Source organism: Procambarus clarkii, chromosome 26, assembly GCF_040958095.1.
Source record: "Procambarus clarkii isolate CNS0578487 chromosome 26, FALCON_Pclarkii_2.0, whole genome shotgun sequence".
In the NCBI taxonomy this organism is placed as follows: domain Eukaryota; kingdom Metazoa; phylum Arthropoda; class Malacostraca; order Decapoda; family Cambaridae; genus Procambarus; species Procambarus clarkii.
The window spans coordinates 36,396,090-36,418,651 of record NC_091175.1 but is presented as its reverse complement, the minus strand read 5'-3'; positions in this window follow the sequence as shown (position 1 = coordinate 36,418,651).

The window sequence follows — 22,562 nt, the reverse complement described above, 5'->3', positions numbered from 1 at the left end:
TAAAAAGACTGAGTTAATACAAATGGCAAATCATTTGGATTTGACCGCCAGCAATAGAATGGTTAAAGCCCAAATATTGAAAGTCATTGTGACGCATTTTGTTGAGAATGGGGATTTAGATGAAGAAATTCTAGAGGAGTTAAGAGAGGAGTCGAGTGATCAGATGACGTTAAAGCGTCTTGAGTTAGAAGCTCGCCAATTAGAGCTTGAAGCTCAAAAAGAACAGAAAATATTAGAGGCTGAAGCTCAGCAAAGGGAGCTGGAGACTAGGTGTTTAGAAATTGCGGCACAAAACCAGAGAGGTTTAATTGAGTTGCAACTTGAAGCCACAAAGAAGCAACAAGCCGAGGAACAAACTAGGCAATTAGAGATTCAACAACAAATGGCTGACACTAACTTCAGGCTTGAATCACAGCGTATGGCAGCTGGGCATGGAAATACTAGTAATGTTTCAACAAATAGTGATAATAATCCCATCAGGATGAATAAGTATATAGAGTTGCCCAAGTTCAATGAGGAAGATCCTGAGGTTTTCTTTGCACATTTTAATAAAATTGCCATCAGTATGAACTGGCCAAGGGATCAGTGGGTAGCCATTATGCAGTCTCAATTCAAGGGGCGTAGTCAGGAGGTTTTCACATCCCTCCCTGACGCTCATAGTTTTGATTATGACTTTGTAAAGAAAAGCATCCTCAATGCATACCAACTAAATCCAGAGGCACACAGGCAAAAGTTCAGGAACCTAAGGAGAATCAAGGATCAGACAATAGCCGATTTTACTCGTCAGAAGACGAATTTTTGCAACAGATGGTTAAAGTCACTTGCAGTCACTGATTTTGATGCTCTAAAGAATCTTCTCATAATGGAAGAAGTATTGTCCTGTCTTCCAGACCAGTTGTCTACTTTTATGGCAGAACAAAAGAATGTAACCGATATTGATGAGCTGTCAAAGCTCGCGGATGAGCATGAGTTGCTGACTAAGGCCCCGTTTATGGCCACTTCACCTAAGTCTAGTCGTAGAGTAAATTTCAATGCTCACCGTACTCCTTATCAGTATAAGTCTCCTCCTGGTGCGACAGTTACTCCCGTGAACTCTTCTCTTACTAACCCTAAGATGGTTACTCCATTGCCAGGATCATCTAAGCCTAGTAATGCTAATTCTAAACCGGCAGTTGGTTATACCAGTGTGTCCACTGTCAAACATTGTACCCATTGTAAGAGAAGGGGGCATGTGATTTCTTCATGTTTTAGTTTGCATCCTGAACTCCGACCAACTGGTCTTATTATGAGTAAAGGAGTGCAACCTATTAATTCTTCATGTATTACAGTCAGTCCCAATTGGATGGCTGAATTCAAACCCTTTATGTCCACAGGTACCTTATTATGTACTAATGGTATACATAAGACTGTTCAATTACTCCGTGATACTGGAGCTTCACAGTCTCTTATTACCCAGAAGGTACTTGATGATGTTGACACCCGAGATCTGGGTGAAGTTGTGCTTCTCCAGGGTATTGCCGGAAGTGTGCAACCAGTGTCCTTATTGCAAGTTAACCTTGATTCTAAATATACTTCAGGATGGTGTAATGTTGGTGTAAGTAAACAACTGCCCATTCCTGGGGTAGACATTATTCTAGGTAATGATTTTGGCAACCAAATGGTTGTAGGGCCAAAGTGTCCCATCATGTTAACTAAACCCCATAATGTATTAGCTCAACCGGAAGCAGATGAGGATATTATTTACCCTGCTTGTGTTGTTACTAGATCAATGGGAAAAACAGGTGAGAGTAATCCTGTCTTCACTAAGGTTGCTGATCCCAAGACCAGGACCCCTTCAGTAAAGGAGTGGGAGGTGGATCTTGAGGATTCTTTTATGACTCGACTGGATGATGAGTGAGGCCGTAGTAGAAGCCCCGCCGAACCTAAATCACAAGGAAAGTGAAGGTGAGGAGGCTGAACTATCTGTACCTTGCCCGCTTGTCTCCAGTGCGCCAGTTGTCGAGAGTGAGGCCGAAGTAGCTATGACTCCATTTTATTCTGATCAATCGGGAAAAGAGATAAAGCTACTAGGTTCTTGCCCGCTCGCTGCTGAGTCTGAGTCATTGCCCTTAAGTGTTGTACAGACTACTGATCCTAGTTTAAGTAAGTGTATTTCTGAGGCTCCTGTTAATATTGATGCATTGGAGGAAGGGACGGGTTTCTTCTTCAAGGATCGACTTCTGATGAGAAGGTGGAGACCCAAGGGAACTCCCTCTTCAGAGGATTGTGAGATTAGAACCCAACTCGTTGTCCCCAATGATTATCGAAGGCAGGTCCTGCAGGCTGCACATGATGACCCCATGGGAGGTCATCAAGGTATCACGAATATGTACCATAAGATAAGTAAATATTTTTTCTGGCCAAAGTTAAAGAAAGACGTGGTCAGATATTGTCATAACTGTATACCCTGTCAAATTGTTGGTAAACCAAATCAATCTGTACCTAGAGCACCATTGCAACCTATTGTAGTTCCTGATGAACCATTTACTCATGTTGTAATTGATTGTGTGGGTCCTTTACCTAAGACTAAATCGGGTAACATGTTTTTGTTCACTCTCATGTGTATGACTACTAGATTTCCTGAAGCTTATGCTCTACGGAATACCAAGGCTCATAATCTCATCAAGTGTCTTGAAAGATTCTTTTCGTTGTTTGGAATGCCTAGAGTTATTCAGAGTGATAATGGGGGAAATTTTGTTTCTAAAGTTTTCAGAACTTTTTGCGAATCCCGAGGGATTCGGCACAAATTGTCCAGTCCATATCATCCACAAAGCCAAGGTGGACTTGAACGTTTCCACCAGACTTTGAAACAAATGCTGAAGACAACCGGAGAAACTCATCCACGTAATTGGGATGAGAATCTCCCCTTTGTGTTGTTTGCTGCTAGAGAAGGGCTACAAGAGTCATTGGGCTGTTCACCCTTTGAACTAGTGTTTGGTCACCAAGTAAGAGGTCCTCTTAAAATGCTACAAGAAAAGTTGTTGGGAGATGTCTCTGTTCATCAGAGCGGATTGTACTTGAGTGAGGTCAAGGCAAAGTTGTGTCGGGCTCGTGAGTTGGCGAAAGAACATCTGGGAAGGACTCAACAAGCCATGAAAGTACGATATGACAAGAAGTTCAAAGCTAAGCTAAGGTCGTTTGATGTCGGAGATTTGGTGTTGGTGTTGAAACCTCGTATGGGGACTTCCATGTCCCATAAGTTCGCAGGACCCTACCAAGTGGTAGACAAGGTGGGAGACCTAACTTATAAACTAATTAACCCTAATCTTTCAGAACCCCAAATGACTGTGCACATTAACAGATTAAAAGCTTATGTTGGACCTGGTGTAGTAGCTTGTTTTAGTCGGGAAGAGTTACCACCTGAGGATAATTGTAGTGAGGGACATGTTGTTAATATCCCACTTCTCAGTTCCAGTTCCAATGGCAGGGAGATGCTATGTCATTTACAGGAGGAACAACGTGATGAGTTCCAGGTTCTGCTGGACAACCATACATCTCTGTTTGGGGAGGTTCCTACCCAGACCCACCTCATCACACACGACATTCAGCTCCTGGACAGCACCCCCATTCGACAACATCCGTACCGAGTGAATCCCGAAAAGAGGAAAATTATGCAAGCAGAAGTGGAATATCTGCTCCAGCATGATTTCATTCGGCCAAGTCAAAGTACTTGGAGCTCTCCGTGTTTGTTAGTGCCAAAACCAGATGGAACCTGGAGATTGTGCGTGGATTACAGGAAACTGAACAAGAACACTACAGTGGACGTTTTTCCTTTACCCTTGTTGGAAGAATGTATAGAGTCCATAGGTCATGCCGAATATGTAAGTAAGCTTGATTTGTCAAAAGGGTATTATCAAATTCCATTAACAGAGTATGCTAGAGAGGTTACTGCTTTTGTTACACCTGATGGTGCGTATGAATTTAATGTCATGCCATTCGGGTTGAGAAATGCACCTGCTACTTTTCAAAGACTTATGAATTTCTTACTCAAGGATGTGCCAGATTGTAGGGCCTACCTTGATGACATTGTTTTGTACAGTAAGAATTGGGCCGATCATCTCTTAGGCCTTAAGAACTTGTTTACAGTGTTGGAAAACGCAAAGTTAACCATAAATATGAATAAGTGTAGTTGGGCAAGAGGTACGATAACTTATCTTGGCCACGAGGTAGGCCAAGGTAAGATTATCCCCTTACAAGATAAGATTCAAGCCATTGTGGACTACCCAGTGTTGACCAATAAGAAAGGAGTCCAACGGTTTATTGGTATGTGTGCATACTATAGGCGTTATTGTAGGAATTTTTCAACAGTAGCTGCTCCTTTGACAAACTTATTACGCAAGCAAGTAAAGTTTCAGTGGACACAAGATTGTCAGAATGCTTTTCAGAACCTAAAGGGCATATTGTCCACCTCACCTATTCTTGCTAGTCCCCAATTTGATAAACCATTTATATTACACATTGATGCGTCAGATGTTGGGATAGGTGCTGTGCTTATTCAAGTTGGTTTAGACCAGATTGAGCATCCTGTGTATTACTATTCCAGAAAATTTAATGCAGCTCAGAGAAATTATTCCGTGGTAGAAAAGGAGGCGTTGGGTCTTATATTGTCAATCAAGAAGTTTGAGATTTACTTATCAGGAAATAAAGTGTTAGTATTTACAGACCACAACCCCCTTATCTTTATAAATATGATGAAAGTCAAGAACCAACGAATTCTGCGATGGTCATTGTTTTTGCAGGAATTTAATGTAGAAATCAAACATATTCCAGGCAGACAAAATGTTATTGCTGATGCTTTGTCAAGAAGTTTTGATGTACCATAAATGAAATGTTTCTTTTTACTTAACATTTTACTTCTGAAAAAATGCCATTGATCTTCAATCCATTGCATTTTTTTTCTTGGAGGTGGAAGTGTTACGTACCCTTATAAGATACGTAAGTGAATATATTAATATGTACATTTATAATTGTATGTAAATTACAAGCATGTATATTGTTATACTTATATGTTCTATGCAAATGCACATTCATGTTACAGTGTTGGCGTTAGGCCCAGCGTATCGTGGGAATGATTGTTTATTTCTTTGTGTGATCAGTTTTCCCACGGGAACTAATGATTTATATGTGATCATCAGTGGGTAACAGAGTGAAATAATAATTGAGTGAACTGTATCTGGCAAATTGTCATGGGATCGTCCGTTGCTGGGTGTGCATGCCATTATTTCTTTCTGTATGCATATTTTAATTACTATGTAAAGAAACAATTGCTTTGTTTGTCTATATCAATATGTACTAATTATTCATTAAGTTAGTTTAAGATTACTCTTGTCACAATGTAGTGCTCCATTGTTGAAATAATAAATATTGTAACTTTGGCAATTTATTCGCGGGGCAAGGCAATGTGTTTTTTGACTCGCATATTGTAGTTCAGTAGCTGAGCAGAAACCAGGGAGATATCATCTTGGAGTTAAGTCATTCTTTTGTTCTAGCCATATAATTATTCTTAGTATTGATTTAATGTCTGGAAGTTACAGTGATATTTTTAATGTGATACATTGTGACCATATAATCATCTGTTTGCCTTTGAGATTTATTTAATATAAATGATATATATATGCTTAGTCTTTATTCTTCAGTCCTATGAAGATTCTATTTTATGCTCATTACCCATTAAGGGGTTATACTGGTGATTCGCTATTGAGAACAGCAGTTGTGTCGTATCCCTAGACTTATTAAAGTTTGGCTGCTGTAGGATCACGAGCCGTAACGTACGATAGGTAACAGAGATCTTGTCCAAGGTTCACCGGCACCTGAAGGCAGAAGAGAAACAGGAAGGAGAGACTCCTAGTACAAGGGAAGGTGAGGAACTAGCTTCCACGGAAAAGGAAGATAAGGGCAGCGACGTTGACAGTGATGCAGGTGAGCTTAATATCAGCTTCCTAACTGTCAAGATGCGTGCCTTGGAAATTAATAGAGAAATTGAATGGAAGAAATTAGAATTGGAACGAGAGAGACAAGATAAAGAATTAGAGATGAGACGTTTAGAATTAGAAGACCGGAAGGCAGAAAGAGAAAGAGAAGAGAAACGAGAAAGAGAGAGAGAAGAACGAGAAAGAGAGAGAGAAGAACGAGAAAGAGAGAGAGAAGAACGAGAAAGAGAAGAAAAAGAAAGACAGAGACAACATGAACTAGAAGTTTTACGATTAGGCGCTGGACAGAGACAAACTGGAGTAAGCGGTTTCGATCCGGTAAGAAATATCAAAATGGTCCCCAAATTCAATGAGAGGGAAGTCTCGAAGTTCTTTGCAGCCTTCGAGAAAGTCGCTGCCTCTTTGGAGTGGCCAAGGGAGAATTGGGCCATCATGATACAGTCAGTCTTGACTGGGAAGGCCCAAATCGCCTACTCTACGTTATCCCTTGACGACTCCGGCGATTACGATATGGTGAAGAAAGTGGTGCTCATGGCGTACCAATTGGTACCTGAGGCTTACAGGCAGAAGTTTAGAAACCTGAAGAAGACCTCAGAGCACACTTTTACCGAATTCGCCACGATCAAGGAGCGACTTTTCCAGGAATGGTGTGCCTCTCGGAAGGTGGAGACCAAGGAAGACCTCGAGCAGCTGATTCTGCTGGAGGACTTCAAGGATTGTTTGTCTGGAGACCTCAAGACATACTTAGAAGAGCAGCAGGTGGAGACCTTGAGTGCAGCAGCCACCATGGCTGAAGAGTATATCCTGACTCATAGGCCGTCTGCTAAGTACGTCCCGAGGAATTACCAGCGCCGGTTTGACAGACCTCACGACGTAGAAGAAGAAAGACCCGTCCCACAAAGTGCTAAGAAGACGCCCCCAAGTAGCCCCCGAAGAACAAGTCCTAGTAGTCCGAAACACCGTAGTCCAAGGAGGAATATGGTGTGCTGGACTTGTGGGCAGAAAGGGCACATAGCTGCTAGGTGCCGAGGTAGAAGAGGTGGCAGCGCACGAAGGGAGGTGATGTTGGTGAGCTGTGTTACATCACCAGTAGGAAACCAGTCTACGACGACGCAGGAAGGACCAAGTTTGTTGGCCCCTCACACTTCAACCGGGTATGTAACGAGTGATCATACTGGTAGATCAATTGTAGTGCTCAGAGATAGTGGAGCAGCCCAGTCCCTGATCGTGAAGAGCTCGTTACCCGAGGGAGTAAGTGTGGATGGGAGACCAGAGGTGATCCTGGTTGGGTTTCCTAGGACGCAGTACATCGCCCCCTTAGTGCCAGTACATCTTGACTCGCCTTATTTCAGCGGCACATGTGCGTTGGCAGTAGTCGATACCCTCCCTGTGGCTGGGATTGACGTGGTACTAGCCAACGACTTGGTGACCGATTGGAGCACCAATCATCCCAAGATAGCGGACGAGTCAGCCAGAACAGCAAGGTCTGAGGTAACGACGGGCCATGGTAATGTCCAGGTAGAGACAGACCCGGATTTGAACATGTCTAATTTGTCCTCTCATCCGCAGATCGACAGTTATCTAGCAGTGTCTCCTGATTCTTCTCTTGACAAGGAACATGAGGTTACGATGGCAGAAGTACCTGAGCTAGAAGAGAGGCCTTGTGTGCAGGCACCCACGGATACCAACGAGTCTGGAGCGAAGGCGGATGTGTGCTTGCGGTATGGCAAGTTACAGCGTGTAGTGAACCAGCCAGAGACTCCCCAGACGTCAGAGGTAGGTGCGGTGTGTTCAAAAGGTCTAGTGCCCTCTTCGGTCCAAGCCAGGCGTGTGGATGTTGCCGGCTATGGACATGACAAGCTCAGGAAACTTATCCCTCGACTTACCAAATGTTTCCTACCGGTATTTTGTTTTGTTCTCCTATGTGTTCTCTGTGTTCTCAGTAAGGATCAGTGGACGACCCGAAGGATGATGGCTCCCATGAACATCGTGAAGAGGTCCCAGGGATTGGAGATTAGTACTGCAGGTGTTGCAGTTGAAGGAGGGACCTGGAAGGTGATAATTGATACTGGAGGTACGACATGTGATAATGTGAGTGACTGTTTCCGACAGGTTGACACCCCCCGCGTGACAGCTGGGCCTTAACACAGCGTTATACGGAACGTTGGTCGACCTGACGGGGGCAGAGCGAATGCCATCTTCGGTGAGCAAGCAGCCCTGTTGGAACTAGGTGTGGGCCTAGTAGAGGAGTGTATAGTAAGTACTGACTTGCCCATTGTCGCTATCACTCTGAATTATCAGACCTCTGTACTCCAGGTTCCTGTCTCCCTGAAGGACCAGCGGACTGGCACCAGAAATGCCGTCTGTGGTCAACCATCATCGGTGCCACGACATAGGGAAGTGTCGAGTCACCCCAGATCGTGTCGAAACCAATCCGTACTCGAGAGAGGTGAGATGATGCCCCTGCTTGACATCGCAGTGGAGACGTGGGAGACGTGGAAGATTACGTCAGGCAGATCATTGCCTTCTATCTGCAAGCTCCCGTTGTGCCGGAAATGGCTAGTAGAAAAGTTCTGTGGACAAGACAACCTCATCACTCCAGTTCATAGGATAAGTAAGTCCATTTGGAGTTGTGTCGCCCTGCTAATTTGGTTTGTGTTTTTTATAGAACCCCAAACCAAATTCTTTTTGGTGGGGAGGTGTTACGGACCCGGATTCAGCGTCCGAGCCTGGAGCAGTGACAAACACGCCATCTGTGGGTCAGCTCCCGAAACCCCCGCCAAACGAACGACGACACCTAGTGAGGACAGCGTGTACTGGCCTCGAGGACCAGTTTCCAGTCTGGTTCAGCACTCAACACCGCCGCTCCTGACCTCTGGTGAGGTGGTGCTCCGACGACAGCGCCATCTATGGACTGGATGCGTCAGGTGTTAGTATCTGAGCCTGTGAGTGTGGTGTATTAGTGTCCATTATTGATGACGTGTCTGCTTACAGAGCCGACCTGGGACCACTGTGTTGAAGGTGAAGTCAGTCTACCCGAGGCAGCCAGTCTCCATACTGTGAAGTTTGCTGCAGCTGTTGTGACGTCGTCCCCCCGGAAGAACACTGTGGTGTGTTAAGCCTGCCAGTGGAGTGGCAGTGGAAGGATTTACCCGGGACCGACGGTTGGAGACGATAATCCACTGGGGTATTGAGGACAGGAGGGTGATTGGTGATATCACACGAGACTCCTGTCTAGGGCGTACCCCTTTTATCGTTCGTGGAGTGGCCGTACCAGCCTTGGTGGCTCAGTACCTGCCAGCAGACCTGCTGGACGTGTGGTTGACGGCCTCCACGACGGTGCCCCCAGTGGACCTGTGTTGTGGCTGACCTGTGGCCAGGGTAGGCTCGGCGTTCTCAGAGGACACGTCTTAAGGCCACGAAGAAAGCACCAAGGAATCGGCACCGAAAGTGGTGTGGCACCAGAGTCTTCAGCAGAAGACTACAGTGAATAATCCCCTTGCATAGCATTAATACCCCTCCCCCTGTGTACTCCTTTTATATAATATTTATTTATTGGTGGTGGTCAATATATTATATTAAGTTCTTAACTTTCTTTCCATACTCCCTTTAAGTTACTTGCGTCACGGATCACATCCCTTGAAAGCCTCTACTGGCTTGGGAACGGATACATATATCATCCTCTAACAACATCAGAGTGAGAACCCCGTTGCGTCCCGAGAGGGCCGTAACATATATATATATATATATATATATATATATATATATATATATATATATATATATATATATATATATATATATATATATATATATATATATATATATAACTGAAAACTCACACCCCAGAAGTGACTCGAACCCATACTCCCAGAAGCAACGCAACTGGTATGTACAAGACGCCTTAATCCACTTGACCATCACGACCGGACAAAATGAGGTGACAGCCGAGGCTATATGAACCACCCCACCGCCGGCACTCGGATAGTAATCTTGGGCATAGCATTTTACCAAATCACCTCATTCTTTGGGGCACACGTGAGGAACACAAATGCGAACAAGCCTGAATGGTCCCCAGGACAATATGCAACTGAAAACTCACACCCCAGAAGTGACTCGAACCCATACTCCCAGAAGCAACGCAACTGGTATGTACAAGACGCCTTAATCCACTTGACCATCACGACCGGACAAAATGAGGTGATAGCCGAGGCTATATGAACCACCCCACCGCCGGCACTCGGATAGTAATCTTGGGCATAGCATTTTACCAAATCACCTCATTCTTTGGGGCACACGTGAGGAACACAAATGCGAACAAGCCTGAATGGTCCCCAGGACAATATGCAACTGAAAACTCACACCCCAGAAGTGACTCGAACCCATACTCCCAGAAGCAACGCAACTGGTATGTACAAGACGCCTTAATCCACTTGACCATCACGACCGGACAAAATGAGGTGATAGCCGAGGCTATATGAACCACCCCACCGCCGGCACTCGGATAGTAATCTTGGGCATAGCATTTTACCAAATCACCTCATTCTTTGGGGCACACGTGAGGAACACAAATGCGAACAAGCCTCGGCTATCACCTCATTTTGTCCGGTCGTGATGGTCAAGTGGATTAAGGCGTCTTGTACATACCAGTTGCGTTGCTTCTGGGAGTATGGGTTCGAGTCACTTCTGGGGTGTGAGTTTTCAGTTGCATATTGTCCTGGGGACCATTCAGGCTTGTTCGCATATATATATATATATATATATATATATATATATATATATATATATATATATATATATATATATATATATATATATATATATATATATATATATTTGACACTATTGTACACTATTGGACACTATATATATATTGATACTAATAGATGACACTATTGCCCCCAGGAACGCAACGACAGCAGAGGTTCTTCAAGACAAACACCCACCCAGAGCCCCAGACAGCAGCAGGGATCCCCAGGAAAACAATGCTGGCATAGAACCCTTGACTGTTCGAGAATCTGAGGTGTACAAAGCAGCCATGTCTTTCCCAACAGGTTCAGCAGGGGGCTTTACAGGCCTAAGACCCCAGCACATCAAACAAATGCTGAACCCGGTGCTTGGAGATGCTGCAAAGGACCTTCTAGTGGAGCTTACCAGATTCTTCAACATGTGTTTGGCTGGCGGCATCCCTGAGGACATCAGGCCTGTCTTTTATGGAGCAGCACTCTGTGCTCTAAAGAAGAAGGATAGGGGTATCAGGCCCATTGCCGTTGGCAACACCCTTCGACGCCTTGTAGCTAAGGCTGCAGTGAGATCTATCAGCCAGGAAGCAGCCACCTTGCTGAAACCTCATCAGCTCGGGTTTGGGATTCCCCTAGGTTTTGAAGCTGCAGCACATGCAGCGCGGGCTTACATTGCTGATCTCCCGGACCAGAAGGCACTAGTAAAGCTTGGCTTCAAAAATGCCTTCAATCAAGTCAGACGAGACGCTGTCCTCAGGGCTGTACACAACCATTTCCGTCCCCTTTACCCATTCATCCGATCGTGCTACAGTGGGGACTCTAAGCTTCTTTTTGGGGAGCATGAAATAAACTCCTGTGAAGGTGTCCAACAAGGTGACCCCTTAGCCCCCCTCCTTTTCTGCCTAGCTATCAAAGAGGTTACTGATAGTCTGACAAGCGAGCTAAACATCTGGTACCTGGATGATGGCACTCTAGCTGGAACTCCGGAAACCATTTTGGAGGATATAAGGAAAATCCAGGATCAGGGAGCATCCTTAGGCCTCATTCTCAATGCATCCAAATGTGAAATAATCTCCCGCAACCCAGACATCACTGGGCAAATACAAAATGTTCTTCCAGACATTCTCGTTGTCGAGCCGCCGGACTGCACTCTCCTGGGTGCCCCCATTGGCCCACGAGCAATCGAGGAGGTCCTGGTTGCAAAAATCACTGACTTAAAGAGAATGCTGGACAGGATTGACAAGATTGATGCCCATGATGCTCTCTTTCTCCTTACAAGATGCCTGTCTCTCCCTAAGTTGACCTACTTTCTGAGATGTTCTCCATCCTACAGCAGCCCTAAGTTAAATGTGTATGACACCCTTCTGAGGTCCATGCTGGTGAAAGTCCTGAACCTGCCATTGGACGACTCTCAGTGGGAGCAAGCAACCCTTCCTGTAAGACTCGGCGGCCTTGGTGTCCGCACAGCCTCCCAAATTGCTCTACCAGCCTTCCTTTTCTCCTCTCATGCATCGCACGACCTCGTCAGAGATATTTTACCTGCAACCCTGAGAGATTCAGCAGGAATACACGATCCTGCTTTCACTGAATGTTCAAATCAGTGGGATGTTCTTCCAGCCCCAGCCACCATTATAGAGCCAACAAAACAACACAAACAGTCCGGCTGGGACCACCCTCTAGTGGAAAAAGTAGCTGATGCCATGCTCAGCGCCGCAACATCAGACAAGGAGAAAGCCCGCCTCAGAGCAGTGCGTGCCCCCCATGCAGGAGACTTCCTCCTGGCAGTACCCATGTCAGCAATGGGCACGCGCCTAGATCCAGAATCCCTTCGTGTAGCAGTGGCCCTCCGCCTTGGTGCCCCAATTCACACTAAATACAAGTGTATTTGCAACAGGGTGGAAGCAGACCAATACGGACTGCATGGGTTGCATTGCGGAAGCACAAAGGGCTGGCATGCAAGACACAGCGAGGTCAATGACATCATCAAGAGAAGCCTCGTCTCAGCTGGGTGCCCAGCGGAGAGAGAACCTCGCATCCTAGGGGTCCAAAACCCGGATTTCCCCGCACTTCGCCCTGATGGCATCACCATATACTCATGGAAGGAGGGTAGACAGTTGGTTTGGGACTACACATGTGTATCCACCCTGGCTGACACGTATGTACACTTCGGAGCTGATCAAGCAGGTGGGGCGGCCAACCACAAGGAAACAGCAAAATCACTCAAGTACAGGCGACTGGAAGGTCAATACCTCTTTGTTCCCATAGCGTCTGAGACGCATGGCCCATGGGGCAAGAGTGCCTTGGGATTTCTCAAGGAATTGGGTTCCAAGCTCATTGACGTCACCAGAGACCCAAGGGCTTCCAGTTTTTTGTTTCAGCATCTCAGTGTGGCGATCCAGAGGGGAAATGCTTGCTGCGTCCTCGGTTCCTGTCCAGAAGCGGAGGAGCTTCAAGAGTTCCATAACCTTTAGGCATTTGTCTTGTATGTTTTGTAACCTTTAAATACACAATAAAGGAAAAAAAAAGGGAAGAGGGTGGTAGGAGAAAAGCACACAGAAACTGTATTGGAGGGGACCTACATTCCCTCCAATGCGTTATGTGTGGTTTCCTCCGAGGCTATGGGTCCCCCTTCTTCCAGCCAGAGGTGGTACTCCCTTCCCTATATATTTAAAAAAAAAATATATATATGTATATATATATATATATATATATATATATATATATATATATATATATATATATATATTAGTATATATATATATATATATATATATATATATATATATATATATATATATATATATATATATTAGTATATTTTGGTAGCAGTCTTTCCTGTAGACATATATTATTAAATATGACCGAAAAAGTAAGATTAACAATTCTAACATGAATTTTCTCAATCTTTCGTACATTTCTTTTCACTGTTGGAGGTAAATCAAAAATCAATTCTCCAAAATTCATTTTTATTTCTATTCTGACGCGACACGAGCGCGTTTCGTAAAACTTATTACATTTTCAAAGACTTTAGTTTACAAATACACAACTGAATAGAACTTACGCATCTCCGATTTTATATCTACATTTGAGAGAGGTGGATGGGGTGAGGTGGCATTAATAGGGTATTAATTTCATCAACACAAGACAGAACAAGAGGTGGCATTAATAGGGTATTAATTTCATCAACACAAGACAGAACACGAAACAATGGGTATTGAATAGAAGTGATTGTAGAAAGCCTATTGGTTTCACTTACGAGATGGAAAAGGATGGGAAGCTGCCCTTTCTAGATGTAACAGTCATGGAAAAGAGCAGAGGTTTCCACACTGCAGTCTACACTAAGGAAACGAACATAGGAATGTGCCTAAATGCCAACAGCGACTGCCCAGACAGGTACAAGAGGAGTGTTGTTAACGCATGTCGACCGTGCTCTCAGCCACAGCTCAGAATGGAAGCAAGTCGACGAAGAACTCTGTAGGGTAAGGCAGGTCCTAGTCAACAACGGCTTCTCCAATGGTTTCGTCGAAGACATCATAAGAAGGAAAGTGAAACGCCATGCAACCTCTGAAGAGACAACTAACACAACACCTATAACCCCTATCAGACTATTTTACAGGAACTTCTTTTCCACAGCTCATAAAACGGAGGAAAGGGTCCTGAATGATATTGTTAATAGAAACGTTATCCCTACAGACAAAAATCAGAGGATACAACTGACGATTTACTATAAAACCAGAAAAACGGCCAGCCTACTCATGAGAAACTCTCCAGACACAAAGCACAACGCTTTAAAAGAGACCAACGTCGTCTATGCCTTCAAATGCCCTCTTGGGGACTGTAAGCTCCAAAAAACCCAGTATATAGGCAAGACAACAACATCTCTTTCTAGGTGTTTAACGATGCATAAGCAACAGGGCTCCATTAAGGAACATATAATCTCTTCCCACAACCAAACCATCGCCAGAGAAATCCTAGTAAACAACACAGAAATCATCGACAGATACAGCGATAGCAGACGGCTTGACGTTTGCGAGGCACTACACATTAAAAGGTCAACACCAGCAATCAACAGCCAATTAATGCACAACTATATTCTACCCACCTCAAGACTCCGCTCCAATATAGAAGCATCAAGAAATATGGACCAATAGGCTTTCTACAATCACTTCTATTCAATACCCATTGTTTCGTGTTCTGTCTTGTGTTGATGAAATTAATACCCTATTAATGCCACCTCTTGTTCTGTCTTGTGTTGATGAAATTAATACCCTATTAATGCCACTTCACCCCATCCACCTCTCTCAAATGTAGATATAAAATCGGAGATGCGTAAGTTCTATTCAGTTGTGTATTTGTAAACTAAAGTCTTTGAAAATGTAATAAGTTTTACGAAACGCGCTCGTGTCGCGTCAGACTAGAAATAATAATGAATTTTGGAGAATTGATTTCTGATTTACCTCCAACAGTGAAAAGAAATGTACGAAAGATTGAGAAAATTCGTGTTAGAATTATTAATCTTACTTTTTCGGTCATATTTAATAATATATATATATATATATATATATATATATATATATATATATATATATATATATATATATATATATATATATATATATACATATATATATATATATATATATATATATATATATATATATGTCGTACCTAGTAGCCAGAACTCACTTCTCAGCCTACTATTCAAGGCCCGATTTGCCTAATAAGCCAAGTTTTCCTGAATTAATATATTTACTATAATTTTTTTCTTATGAAATGATAAAGCAACCCTTTTCTCTATGTATGAGGTCAATTTTTTTTTATTGGAGTTAAAATTAACGTACATATATGACCGAACCTAACCAACCCTACCTAACCTAACCTAACCTATATTTATAGGTAAGGTTAGGTTAGGTAGCCAAAAAAAGCTAGGTTAGGTTAGGTTAGGTAGGTTAGGTAGACGAAAAAACATTAATTCATGAAAATTTGGCTTATTAGGCAAATCGGGCCTAGAATAGTAGGCTGAGAAGTGCGTTCTGGCTATTAGGTACGACATATATATATATATATATATATATATATATATATATATATATATATATATATATATATATATATATATATATATATATATATATATATATATATATATATATATATATATATATATATATATATATATATATATATATATATGTCGTACCTAGTAGCCAGAACGCGCTTCTCAGCCTACTATGCAAGGCCCGATTTGCCTAATAAGCCAAGTTTTCCTGAATTAATATATTTTCTCTAATTTTTTTCTTATGAAATGATAAAGCTACCCATTCCATTATGTATGAGGTCAATTTTTATTTATTGGAGTTAAAATTAACGTAGATATAGGACCGAACCTAACCAACCCTACCTAACCTAACCTAACATATCTTTATAGGTTAGGTTAGGTTAGGTAGCCGAAAAAGTTAGGTTAGGTTAGGTTAGGTAGGTTAGGTTGTCGAAAAACAATTAATTCATGAAAACTTGGCTTATTAGGCAAATCGGGCCTTGCATAGCAGGCTGAGAAGTGCGTTCTGGCTACTAGGTACGACATATATATATATATATATATATATATATATATATATATATATATATATATATATATATATATATATATATATATTGGTAGCTGTCTTTTCTGTAGACATATATTATTAAATATGACCGAAAAAGTAAGATTAATAATTCTAACACGAATTTTCTCAATCTTTCGTACATTTCTTTTCACTGTTGGAGGTAAATCAAAAATCAATTCTCCAAAATTCATTTTTATTTCTAGTCTGAAGCGACACGAGCGCGTTTCGTAAAACTTATTACATTTTCAAAGACTTTAGTTTACAAATACACAACTGAATAGAACTTACGCATCTCCGATTTTATATCTACATTTTAGTGAGGTGGATGGGGTGAGGTGGCATTAATAGGGTATTAATTTCATCAACACAAGACAGAACAAGAGGTGGCATTAATAGCATATTAATTTCATCAACACAAGACAGAACACGAAACAATGGGTATCGAATAGAAGTGTATGTAGAAAGCCTATTGGTCCATATTTCTTGATGCTTCTATATTGGAGCGGAGTCTTGAGGTGGGTAGAATATAGTTGTGCATTAATTGGCTGTTGATTGCTGGTGTTGACTTCTTGATGTGTAGTGCCTCGCAAACGTCAAGCCGCCTGCTATCGCTGTATCTATCGATGATTTCTGTGTTGTTTACTAGGATTTCTCTGGCGATGGTTTGGTTGTGGGAAGAGATTATATGTTCCTTAATGGAGCCCTGTTGCTTATGCATCGTTAAACGCCTAGAAAGAGATGTTGTTGTCTTGCCTATATACTGGGTTTTTTGGAGCTTACAGTCCCCAAGAGGGCATTTGAAGGCATAGACGACGTTAGTCTCTTTTAAAGCGTTCTGTTTTGTGTCTGGACACAAAATGTACGAAATGTACGAAAGATTGAGAAAATTCGTGTTAGAATTATTAATCTTACTTTTTCGGTCATATTTAATAATATATATATATATATATATATATATATATATATATATATATATATATATATATATATATATATATATATATATATATATATATATATATATATTTATATATATTTATATATATTTATATATATATATATATATATATTTATATATATTTATATATATATATATATATTTATATATATTTATATATATATATATATATATATATATATATATATATATATATATATATATATATATATATATATATATATATATATATATATATATATATATATATATATATATATGTCGTACCTAATAGCCAGAACGCACTTCTCAGCCTACTATTCAAGGCCCGATTTGCCTAATAAGCCAAGTTTTCATGAATTAATGTTTTTTCGTCTACCTAACCTACCTAACCTAACCTAACCTAGCTTTTTTTGGCTACCTAACCTAACCTTACCTATAAATATAGGTTAGGTTAGGTTAGGTAGGGTTGGTTAGGTTCGGTCATATATCTACGTTAATTTTAACTCCAATAAAAAAAAATTGACCTCATACATAGAGAAAAGGGTTGCTTTATCATTTCATAAGAAAAAAATTATAGTAAATATATTAATTCAGGAAAACTTGGCTTATTAGGCAAATCAGCCCTTGAATAGTAGGCTGAGAAGTGAGTTCTGGCTACTAGGTACGACATATATATATATATATATATATATATATATATATGTGTGTGTGTGTGTGTGTGTGTGTGATTTTTTTCTACGCCTACCTCCCTTAGGAGGTGGACTACAAGTTTAAAGGCTGCTCACGGCAGTTAAGCATGAGTCCAATAGAAAAAGAAAAAGCGGGAGCAACCCGCCAGGCCTCCACCACCAAGGGTGAAAACCTGTCCACAGTAGGCCGCTGGCTCCTCTTAGTTAAACAGAACGTTAAAACTAATAAAGGGTAACCGACGGGTTCTCACAATCAAATATTTATATTTGATGTGGCGCTATGAATTGGAATTCGAATTCCCAAGAACAGCCGTCATATCAAGATCACATCAACATTTAATCGTAATATGCAGAAATATGGTTGAGTAATATGGTTGAAGGGTTGACATCAAAGACCGTTTTCTATAACATAACAATTTATTAATAACAAGAGACTAACTACTACATTACCGAGTTTACGTTACGTTAATGTCCATCCAGTGGCACGATAACAAACAGCTAAATATCAACCCTTGCTGTGCGGCTGCATACTGAACTAACCTGAACTCAGGTGTGCCCACTGATGACGCAATATTGCAAATCAAAGAAAAATATCACAGACTAAGTTACACCACAGCGAATGGTTACGTTATTGTCCATCCAGTGGCATTTGCAACACAGCTATTCAACAGCCCCTCGAGAAGTGACAGCAGGCTCCATCTTGCTGACACTTCAGGCTGACAACATGAACTAACTGAACAAATGAAGGATATCCACTGAAGACACAAACATGCAATCAATAGTGTCTCGGTTTCCCTGACAGCTACTATAATCACAAGCTTAGGGGTCCTCCTGCCCCCCAGGAGAGACCCACGTAACTAGGCGGGTAGTCCAACAGTGACCCCCCCCTATCACAACCCAGTGTGAACACTCTTTGCAACTCCCTACAAGAAGTTGCCCTGTAAACAGTAACAAAGACAGGCAAGGCGGGATTCTGGGACACAGCTCCACAAATCCCTAGATTACTCTACTCTCGTCACCAGACGACAACCAATAGAAATTGCCTTAAGTGATTAATTACGTTAATTGACTTATCGCAGCAGTCAGCAACAAAGTACTACGGTAATCACAAACAATTGTCTCACACTAGACAACAACATGATGATACTCTACGTTAATCATTAACACTTGTCTCTCTCTTGTTAACAATAACTCAAACTTATATTACATCACACTTGACTCCTAGCAAGTATTCAGTGAGTAATCCTCAATTAAGATCAAACGGACCACTAATTACATCCCCCATTGAGTTACGTTAACTAAGCCTACCCTAACTTGGTAGCTTCTCAACAGTCTGTGTCAAAAAATTACTAGTGAGTGTTAATTACCCTAATTAATTCTGAGCAATTAATTAACTGTCACCAGGACCGATAATTAATCATCCATAAATACGTCTCACTCCGCACTGCCTAAGCAGGTCTCATCAAACACTGTGAATTCACGGGAAAGGAGTTAATTACCCCTAATTAACAAGATGTGCCACTAATCCACTGTCCTCAGACAGGATATGATTAATACAACGATTTATGCTAGCTCCATGACCTCGCTTTACCGGGTCATCGGAGCTCTCCAGATGTTAATTATTCCACTAATTAACATGAGCCACTAATTGCTATACCCCAGAAAGGTAATTAGTCTCGAGCAAATTACGTCAACACAAATACTGACAGACTCTGACAGATCCTCTCTCACTACGTGAATTCATGATGAGAAGGCTAATTACATAATTAGCTAGTCAATTAGTTGTCACACGGACAATTAATTGCTCCCGAGATGTATCTCACTCAAGCTCAACGCTGTTCTCTCTCATAACAGCCCTCACTCACTCAACAATAAGTGTGCACCCCTTATCCAGTTAATTCCACAATTATTAACTCACTGAATCCTTAAGTCCTCAACACAACTTAAAGAAACAAAGTAACCCCAGTGTTACATAGGTCACACTACAATGGCATGCAACAACACAAATGCACTGCCCACATACGGTTGCGGCTACTGCAACTCGCTAATTACTGTACCCACACAATAATGACACACGGTTGTGCAACACACAAGAGTATACCAATATTACTGCCCCCCTTTTCTTGCAACCGTTGCAAAGGACTACTGTGAACACACACTTACCTCAGCAAGGCAATTAACCAATCAATTGCCTGCTCTCATTAAGTACTGTGAATTTCCCTGAATAATCCTAGAGGTCCCTTAAACCCTCAACACCGCTCCGAGGGTAGCAATACCGTATAAACTGATGATAACACTGTACAAACCTGCATCATAATGATGCCGTCAGCATACCCCACATGCTAATGACATCATTAGGCAATCAGTCAGCAATCACATCTACTGACTCACCACACAACACAGTACATAAACATGCAAATGAACATATAGAAATGGCATTCACATAATCAATGAAAATTATATCATCAGGTAAATGTAACTAACTACACAGACCTCAGGGCACCCACAGACATCCCTGCAACCTGGTCTGCCTACCTCTAATGATACAATTATATGCGGAACTCTATGGCATTGATCAAGTCTGAACGATTATATAGAATCGACAGGCTGGATCATTTATATGGTAAATCTCTACACTGACCGGTACATACTCGAGTCAGTCTACACACATATATACATCATGATACTACAGTGTGGTACCGTGTACAACATCTATCTCCAGGTACCGCCCTACCAGTCACCTGGACGTACTACAGACAGCTGTCACTCAGCTGCTTCCCTAGCCTGGCGAGGCTCTGAGACAACTCTTACCGGGAATTTCCACCGGTACTCATCACACTGCACACAATGATAAATTTTACTCACTTCTAACCTCCTCATTTTTACTCATTTCCCAGGTCACTACACCTCTAGCTGTCCACACTTAGCTTGCTCCTCATGCGTCAACAAGATGTGGCCCTAGGCTGTCTCGGGAAAGTGGCCAAGTGGCCCTTGGAGGTTGCCAAGGCATGTGGCCACCGCGTGGCCCACAGCGCTCCTCCCAAGCTGAGGGGGGGGGGGGGAAGCCGGCGTGCGGGCAGCCTGGGGTAGCCGGCGCACGGGCAGGCGGGTGGCCGGGCCATGTGGCCAAGCCATGCGGCGGGTGGCCGGGCCATGTGGCCAAGCCATGCGGCGGGTGGCCGGGCCATGTGGCCAAGCCATGCGGCGGGTGGCCGGGGTGGCCTGGGGTGGCCCTCGGGCATACACACGTGGTTGAGAAATCACCCACAACTCCGGCAAACCAGAGCCTGCCTTGCTCTACACTGGGGTGACAATGGCCGGCGGCGTCACCACACTGAGGCAGCCTGGCGGAATTCAAAGTCCCACAGGGGCCTGTAATCTCACCACAATTACACGAGGAGGCCCTGCCTGATTTCCGCTAATTGTCCATCACTACTAGACAGGTTATTTGAACCACCTGTTACACCCTGAGGCTCTGCCAGCTGCCTCATGGGTGCCCACTGTCTCTGAGGCTATTTTACTGGTCCTTCCGTACCTCGTCAGCCCTCGAATTTCACGAAAATTGGGCCTAGACACAACCCGGGATGGCAGGAGTGCCATCCGAGTGCCGCAAATAACGGGGCTGGAGGGGGAAAGCTCCCCCCCTCCACCCAGACTCCACCCACCCCCCTCGTCCACCTGCTACCCTGCTCAGACTGACGATTTCCCGGGCTAAGGAAACTCAAAATGCCCATACCTCCTCCCTACTTTATCTTGACCAATCAGTACGAAGCCAGCACTGTTCCCTCGTGCCGCTACCAATCACAGCCTCACTCACCCTCAAGCGTCCTGTGACGTCACAAGGAGGGGGTGGCCTAAAGACAAGGTGCAATGCCTCACATGTTGGGGGGGGGCAACGTTCACCCCACTCTCCCCCCCACCTCTAATGGTTTTAGTCAAGTATCCTCTCATACCACTACACTCTCCCCTCCTCATCCTATTTCACAGAAACAGGAAAATCTTTGTAATTCTCTCTACAGAGCAATCACAGACTTCTGACTACTCACAAATGATAGTCCATAACATAAGCTTTCATTCAACACCCCACAAGTATATGTTAGTTTGAAAGCTTCAGTTTCTAGAGTCCCTACATATTGTGTACTGGGTGTATACCCACACTTCGTATAGAGGTGGTATATGTATTACCACTCATCTGAGTAGTAAGTGACACGGCCAGCTGACTATCCCCCCAGCCTCCAACCGCCGCCCACCCTCCAGTCTCCACCCGCCTTCCACCTTCCCGCCCAGCGCCCGCCCATGTCGCAGCTCTCAACAGACAGCCAGGCTTCTCCAAGCCAAGATGAGCCATCAAGCAGGGGTAGACAAGGCAGATGTCAGACGTATGACAAGGTATGCTATATCCGGTTGATTGACGGTAATGTGCGCATTCATTACCACAACGGAGCCTGGTGTTTGGGTTCTGGGCGCCCTCCCAGGGAGAACACCAGTCAACAGCCCACACCGCCCGTAAGGCAAAACACCTCCCAGACCTTCATTCCCACAGAAAACTTATTAGAAGCTATTAAAGCACCAACAGCCAGAACCTTGCAACACATCCCTAAAGCAGCCCGCCC